Raw genomic sequence first — 7,906 nt, 5'->3', positions numbered from 1 at the left:
TATATGAAGAGTTCCTAAAGGTGTCAAAAATATGAGGAGCACCAAACGGTCTCAAAAATAGGAGGAGCATGAAGTGGTGTTGAAAAACATGAAGAGGCTGAAAAGGTGTGAAAAATATGAAGAGCTTCAAAAGGTGTCAAAAATGAGATGAGCATGAAACGGTCTGAAAAATAGGAGGAGCATGAGCGGTGTTGAAAAACATGAAGAGCCTGAAAAGGTGTGAAAAATATGAAGAGCTTCAAAAGGTGTGAAATACATGAGGAGCATGAAACTCTCTGAAAAATAGGAGGAGCATGAAGCGATGTTCAAAAACATGAAGAGCCAGAAAATGTGTGAAAAATATGAAGAGCTTCAAAAGGTGTCAAAAATATGAGGAGAATGAAACGGTCTGAAAAATAGGAGGAGCATGAAGCTGTGTCGAAAAACATGAAGAGCCTGAAAAGGTTTGAAAAATATGAAGAGCTTCAAAAGGTGTCAAAAATATGAGGAGAATGAAACGGTCTGAAAAATAGGAGGAGCATGAAGCAGAGTTCGAAAACATGAAGAGCCTGAAAAGGTTTGAAAAATATGAAGAGCTCAAAAAGTGTCAAAAATATGAGGAGCATGAAACGATCTGAAAAATACGAGGAGCATGAAGCAGTGTTCAAAAACATGAAGAGCTTCAAAAGGTATGAAAAATATGAGAGCTTCAAAAGGTGTCAAAAATATGAGGAGCATGAAACGGTCTGATAAATAGGAGGAACATGAAGCGGTGTTCAAACACATGAAGAGCCTGAAAATGTGTGAAAATTATGAAGATCTTCAAAAGGTGTCAAAATTATGAGGAACATGAAACGGTTTGAAAAATAGGAGGAGCATGAAACGGTGTTGAAAAACATGAAGAGCCTGAAAAGGTGTGAAAAATATGAAGAGCTTCAAAATCTTTGAAAAATATGAAGAGCTTTCAAAGGTGTGAAATACATGAGGAGCATGAAACTCTCTGAAAAATAGGAGGAGCCTGAAATGGTGTTCAAAAACATGAATAGACTGAAAACGTGTGAAAAATATGAACAGCTTCAAAAGGTGTCAAAAATATGAGGAGCATGAATCGGTCTGAAAAATATGAGCAGCATGAAGCGGTGTTGAAAAACATGAAGAGCCTTAAAAGGTGTGAAAAAATTGAAGAGCTTCAAAAGGTGTCAAAAATATGAGGAGCATGAAACGGTCTGAAAAATAGGAGGAGCATGAAGCTGTGTCGAAAAACATGAAGAGCCTGAAAATGTGTGAAAAATATGAAGAGCTTCAAAAGGTGTGAAATACATGAGGAGCATGAAACTCTCTGAAAAATAGGAGGAGCATGAAGCGATGTTCAAAAACATGAAGAGCCTGAAAATATGTGAAAAATATGAAGAGCTTCAAAAGGTGTCAAAAATATGAGGAGAATGAAACGGTCTGAAAAATAGGAGGAGCATGAAGCTGTGTCGAAAAACATGAAGAGCCTGAAAATGTGTGAAAAATATGAAGAGCTTCAAAAGGTGTCAAAAATGTGAGGAGAATGAAACGGTCTGAAAAATAGGAGGAGCATGAAGCTGTGTCGAAAAACATGAAGAGCCTGAAAAGGTGTGAAATATATGAAGAGCTTCAAAAGGTGTCAAAAATATGAGGAGCATGAAACGTTCTGAAAAATAGGACGAGCATGAAGCAGTGATAAAAAACATGAAGTGCCTGAAAAGGTGTGAAAAATATGAAGAGTTCCTAAAGGTGTCAAAAATATGCAGAGCACCAAACGGTCTCAAAAATAGGAGGAGCATGAAGTGGTGTTGAAAAATATGAAGAGCCTGAAAATGAGTGAAAAATATGAAGAGCTTCAAAAAGTGTCAAAAATATGAGGAGCATGATACGGTTTGAAAAATAGGAGGAGCATGAAGCGGTGTTGAAAAACATGAAGAGTGTGAAAACGTGTGAAAAAATGAAGAGCTTCAAAAATATTAAAAATATGAAGAGCTTCAAAAGTTTTGAAAAATATGAAGAGATTAAAAAGGTGTCAAAAATGAGATGAGCATGAAACGGTCTGAAAAATAGGAGGAGCATGAGCGGTGTTGAAAATCATGAAGAGCCTGAAAAGGTGTGAAAAATATGAAGAGCTTCAAAAGGTGTGAAATACATGAGGAGCATGAAACTCTCTGAAAAATAGGAGGAGCATGAAGCGATGTTCAAACACATGAAGAGCCTGAAAATGTGTGAAAAATATGAAGAGCTTCAAAAGGTGTCAAAATTGAGATGAGCATGAAACAGTCTGAAAAATAGGAAGAGCATGAAGCGGTGTTGAAAAACATTAAGAGCTGAAAACGTGTGAAAAATATGAAGAGCTTCAAAAGGTGTCAAAAATGAGATGAGCATGAAACGGTCTGAAAAATAGGAAGAGCATGAAGCGGTGTTGAAAAACATTAAGAGCTGAAAACGTGTGAAAAATATGAAGAGCTTCAAAAGGTGTCAAAAATGAGATGAGCATGAAACGGTCTGAAAAATAGGAAGAGCATGAAGCGGTGTTGAAAAACATTAAGAGCTGAAAACGTGTGAAAAATATGAAGAGCTTCAAAAGATGTCAAAAATATGAGGAGCATGAAACGGTCTGAAAAATAGGAGGAGCATGAAACGGTGACCAAAAACATGAAGAGCCTGAAAAGGTGTGAAAAATATGAAGAGCTTCAAAAGCTGTGAAATACATGAGGAGCATGAAACGGGCTGAAAAATAGGAGAAGCATTAAGTGGTGTGGAAAAATATGAAGAGCCTGAAAATGTGTGAAAAATATGAAAAGCTTCAAAAGATGTCAAAAATGAGATGAGCATGAAACGGTCTGAAAAATAGGAGGATCATGAAATGGTCTTGAAAAACATGAAGAGCCTGAAAAGATGTGAAAAATATGAAAAGCTTCAAAAAGTGTCAAAAATATGAGGAGCATGAAACGGTCTGAAAAATAGAAGGAGCATGAAGCTGTGTTCAAAAATATGAAGAGCCTGAAAAGGTGTGAAAAATATGAAGAGCTTCAAAAGTTGTCAAAAATATGAGGAGCATGAAACGGTCTGAAAAATAGGACGAGCATGAAGCTGTGTTCAAAAACATGAAGATCTTAAAAGGGTGTGAAAAATATGAAGAGCTTCAAAAGGTGTGAAAAATATGAGGAGCATGAAACGGTCTGAAAAATAGAAGCAGCATGAAACGGTTTTGAAAAACATGAAGAGCCTGAAAACTTGTGAAAAATATGAAGAGCTTTAAAAGGTGTGAAAAATATGAAGAGCTTCAAAGGTGACAAAAATGAGAAGAGCATGAAACGGTCTGAAAAATAGGAGGAGCATGAAGTGGTGGAGAAAAACATGAAGAGCCTGAAAATGTGTGAAAAATATGAAGAGCTTCAAAATGTTTCAAAAATATGAAGAGCATGAAACGGTCTGAAAATCAGGAGGATCATGAAGCGGTGTTCAAAAACATGAAGAGCCTGAAAAGGTGTGAAAAATATGAAGAGCTCAAAAAGTGTCAAAAACATGATGAGCATGAAACGATCTGAAAAATAGAAGGAGCATGAAACGGTGATCAAAACATGAAGAGCCTGAAAAGTTGTGAAAAATATGAAAAGCTTCAAAAGGTGTCAAAAATATGAGGAGCATGAAACGGTCTGAAAAATAGGAGGAACATGAAGCGGTGTTCAAACACATGAAGAGCCTGAAAATGTGTGAAAATTATGAAGATCTTCAAAAGGTGTCAAAATTATGAGGAACATGAAACGGTTTGAAAAATAGGAGGAGCATGAAACGGTGTTGAAAAACATGAAGAGCCTGAAAAGGTGTGAAAAAAATGAAGAGCTTCAAAATCTTTGAAAAATATGAAGAGCTTTCAACGGAGTGAAATACACGAGGAGCATGAAACTCTCTGAAAAATAGGAGGAGCCTGAAATGGTGTTCAAAAACATGAATAGACTGAAAACGTGTGAAAAATATGAAGAGCTTCAAAAGGTGTCAAAAATATGAGGAGCATCAAACGGTCTGAAATATATGAGCAGCATAAAGCGGTGTTGAAAAACATGAAGAGCCTTAAAAGGTGTGAAAAAATTGAAGAGCTTCAAAAGGTGTCAAAAATATGAGGAGCATGAAACGGTCTGAAAAATCGGAGGAGCATGAAGCTGTGTCGAAAAACATGAAGAGCCTGAAAATGTGTGAAAAATATGAAGAGCTTCAAAAGGTGTGAAATACATGAGGAGCATGAAACTCTCTGAAAAATAGGAGGAGCATGAAGCGATGTTCAAAAACATGAAGAGCCTGAAAATGTGTGAAAAATATGAAGAGCTTCAAAAGGTGTCAAAAATATGAGGAGAATGAAACGGTCTGAAAAATAGGAGGAGCATGAAGCTGTGTCGTAAAACATGAAGAGCCTGAAAATGTGTGAAAAATATGAAGAGCTTCAAAAGGTGTCAAAAATATGAGGAGAATGAAACGGTCTGAAAAATAGGAGGAGCATGAAGCTGTGTCGAAAAACATGAAGAGCCTGAAAAGGTGTGAAAAATATGAAGAGCTTCAAAAGGTGTCAAAAATATGAGGAGCATGAAACGTTCTGAAAAATAGGACGAGCATGAAGCAGAGATAAAAAACATGAAGTGCCTGAAAAGGTGTGAAAAATATGAAGAGTTCCTAAAGGTGTCAAAAATATGCGGAGCACCAAACGGTCTCAAAAATAGGAGGAGCATGAAGTGGTGTTGAAAAATATGAAGAGCCTGAAAATGAGTGAAAAATATGAAGAGCTTCAAAAAGTGTCAAAAATATGAGGAGCATGATACGGTTTGAAAAATAGGAGGAGCATGAAGCGGTGTTGAAAAACATGAAGAGTGTGAAAACGTGTGAAAATACGAAGAGCTTCAAAAATATTAAAAATATGAAGAGCTTCAAAAGTTTTGAAAAATATGAAGAGATTAAAAAGGTGTCAAAAATGAGATGAGCATGAAACGGTCTGAAAAATAGGAGGAGCATGAGCGGTGTTGAAAATCATGAAGAGCCTGAAAAGGTGTGAAAAATATGAAGAGCTTCAAAAGGTGTGAAATACATGAGGAGCATGAAACTCTCTGAAAAATAGGAGGAGCATGAAGCGATGTTCAAAAACATGAAGAGCCTGAAAATGTGTGAAAAATATGAAGAGCTTCAAAAGGTGTCAAAAATGAGATGAGCATGAAACGGTCGGAAAAATAGGAAGAGCATGAAGCGGTTTTGAAAAACATTAAGAGCTGAAAACGTGTGAAAAATATGAAGAGCGTCAAAAGGTGTCAAAAATGAGATGAGCATGAAACGGTCTGAAAAATAGGAAGAGCATGAAGCGGTGTTGAAAAACATTAAGAGCTGAAAACGTGTGAAAAATATGAAGAGCGTCAAAAGGTGTCAAAAATGAGATGAGCATGAAACGGTCTGAAAAATAGGAGTAGCATGAAGGGGTGTTCGAAAACATGAAGAGCCTGAAAAGGTTTGAAAAATATGAAGAGCTCAAAAAGTGTCAAAAATAAGAGGAGCATGAAACGACCTGAAAAATACGAGGAGCATGAAGCAGTGTTCAAAAACATGAAGAGCTTCAAAAGGTATGAAAAATATGAGAGCTTCAAAAGGTGTCAAAAATATGAGGAGCATGAAACGGTCTGAAAAATAGGAGGAACATGAAGCGGTGTTCAAACACATGAAGAGCCTGAAAATGTGTGAAAATTATGAAGATCTTCAAAAGGTGTCAAAATTATGAGGAACATGAAACGGTTTGAAAAATAGGAGGAGCATGAAACGGTGTTGAAAAACATGAAGAGCCTGAAAAGGTGTGAAAAATATGAAGAGCTTCAAAATCTTTGAAAAATATGAAGAGCTTTCAAAGGTGTGAAATACATGAGGAGCATGAAACACTCTGAAAAATAGGAGGAGCCTGAAAGGGTGTTCAAAAACATGAATAGACTGAAAACGTGTGAAAAATATGAAGAGCTTCAAAAGGTGTCAAAAATATGAGGAGCATGAAACGGTCTGAAAAATATGAGCAGCATGAAGCGATGTTGAAAAACATGAAGAGCCTTAAAAGGTGTGAAAAAATTGAAGAGCTTCAAAAGGTGTCAAAAATATGAGCAGCATGAAGCGGTGTTGAAAAACATGAAGAGCCTGAAAATGTGTGAAAAATATGAAGAGCTTCAAAAGGTGTGAAATACATGAGGAGCATAAAACTCTCTGAAAACGAGAAGGAGCATGAAGTGGTGTTCAAAAACATGAACAGCCTGAAAAGTTGTGAAAAATATGAAAAACTTCAAAAGGTGTCAAAAATGAGATGAGCATGAAACGGTCTGAAAAATAGGACGTGCATGAAGCGGTGTTGAAAAACATGAAGAGCCTGAAAAGTTGTGAAAAATATGAAGAGCTTCAAAAGGTGTCAAAAATATGAGGAGCATGAAACGGTCTGAAAAATAGGAGAAGCATGAAGCGGTGTTCAAAAACATGAAGAGCCTGAAAAAGTGTGAAAAATATGAAGAGCTTCAAAAGGTGTCAAAAATATGAGGAGCATGAAACGGTCTGAAAAATCGGAGGAGCATGAAGCGTTGTTGAAAAACATGAAGAGCCTGAAAAGGTGTGAGAAATATGAAGAGCTTCAAAAGGTGTTAAAAATATGAGTAGCATGAAACGGTCTGCAAAAAAGGAGGAGCATGAAGTGGTGTTGAAAAAGATGAAGAGCCTGAAAAGGTGTTAAAAATATTAAAGCTTCAAAAGGTGTCAAAATTATGAGGAGCATGAAACGGTCTGAAAAATAGGAATAACATGAAGTGATGTTGAAAAACATGAATTGTCTGAAAACGTGTAAAAAATATGAAGAGATTCATAAATGTGAAAAATATGAAGAGCTTCAAAAGGTGTGAAAAATATGAAGAGCTTCAAAAGATGTCAAAATGAGATGAGCATGAAACGGTCTGAAAAATAGGAGGAGCATGAAGTCGTGTTGAAAAAAAGGAAAAGTCTGAAAAAGTGTGAAATATATGAAGAGCTTCAAAAGGTGTCAAAAATATGAGGAGAATGAAACGGTCTGAAAAATCGGAGGAGCATGAAGCGATGTTGAAAAACATGAATTGTCTGAAAACGTGTGGAAAATATGAAGAGATTAATAAATGTGAAAAATATGAAGAGTTTCAAAAGGTGTGAAAAATCTGAAGAGCTTCAAAAGGTGTCAAAAAAGAGATGAGCATGAAAAGGTCTGAAAAATAGGAGGAGCATGAAGCGGTGTTGAAAATCATGAAGAGCCTGAAAACGTGTGAAAAATATGAAGACCTTCAAAATTTGTCAAAAATATGAAGAGCTTCAAAAGGTGTTAAAATGAGATGAGCATGAAACGATCTGAAAAATAGGAGGAGCATGAAGTGATGTTGAAAAAATGAAGAGCCTGGAAAGGTGCGAAATATCTGAAGAGCTTCAAAAGGTGTCAAAAATATGAGGAGCATGAAACGGTCAGCAAAATACGACGAGCATGAAGCGGTGTTGAAAAACATGAAGAGCCTGAAAAGGTGTGAAAAATATGAAGAGCTTCAAAAGGTGTCAAAAATATGAGGAGCATGAAACAATCTGAAAAATAGGAGGAGCATGAAGCGGTGTTCAAAAACATGAAAAGCCTGAAAAGGTGTGAAAAATATGAAGAGCTTCAAAAGGTGTCAAAAATATGAGGAGCATGAAACGTTCTGAAAAATAGGACGAGCATGAAGCAGTGATAAAAAACATGAAGTGCCTGAAAAGGTGTGAAAAATATGAAGAGTTCCTAAAGGTGTCAAAAATATGCGGAGCACCAAACGGTCTCAAAAATAGGAGAAGCATGAAGTGGTGTTGAAAAATATGAAGAGCCTGAAAATGAGTGAAAAATATGAAGAGCTTCAAAAAGTGT

Source organism: Dama dama, unplaced genomic scaffold (genome assembly GCF_033118175.1).
Source record: "Dama dama isolate Ldn47 unplaced genomic scaffold, ASM3311817v1 ptg000088l, whole genome shotgun sequence".
Lineage (NCBI taxonomy): Eukaryota > Metazoa > Chordata > Mammalia > Artiodactyla > Cervidae > Dama > Dama dama.
The sequence above is the reverse complement of the archived record's forward strand: the minus strand, read 5'-3'. Positions refer to the sequence as shown.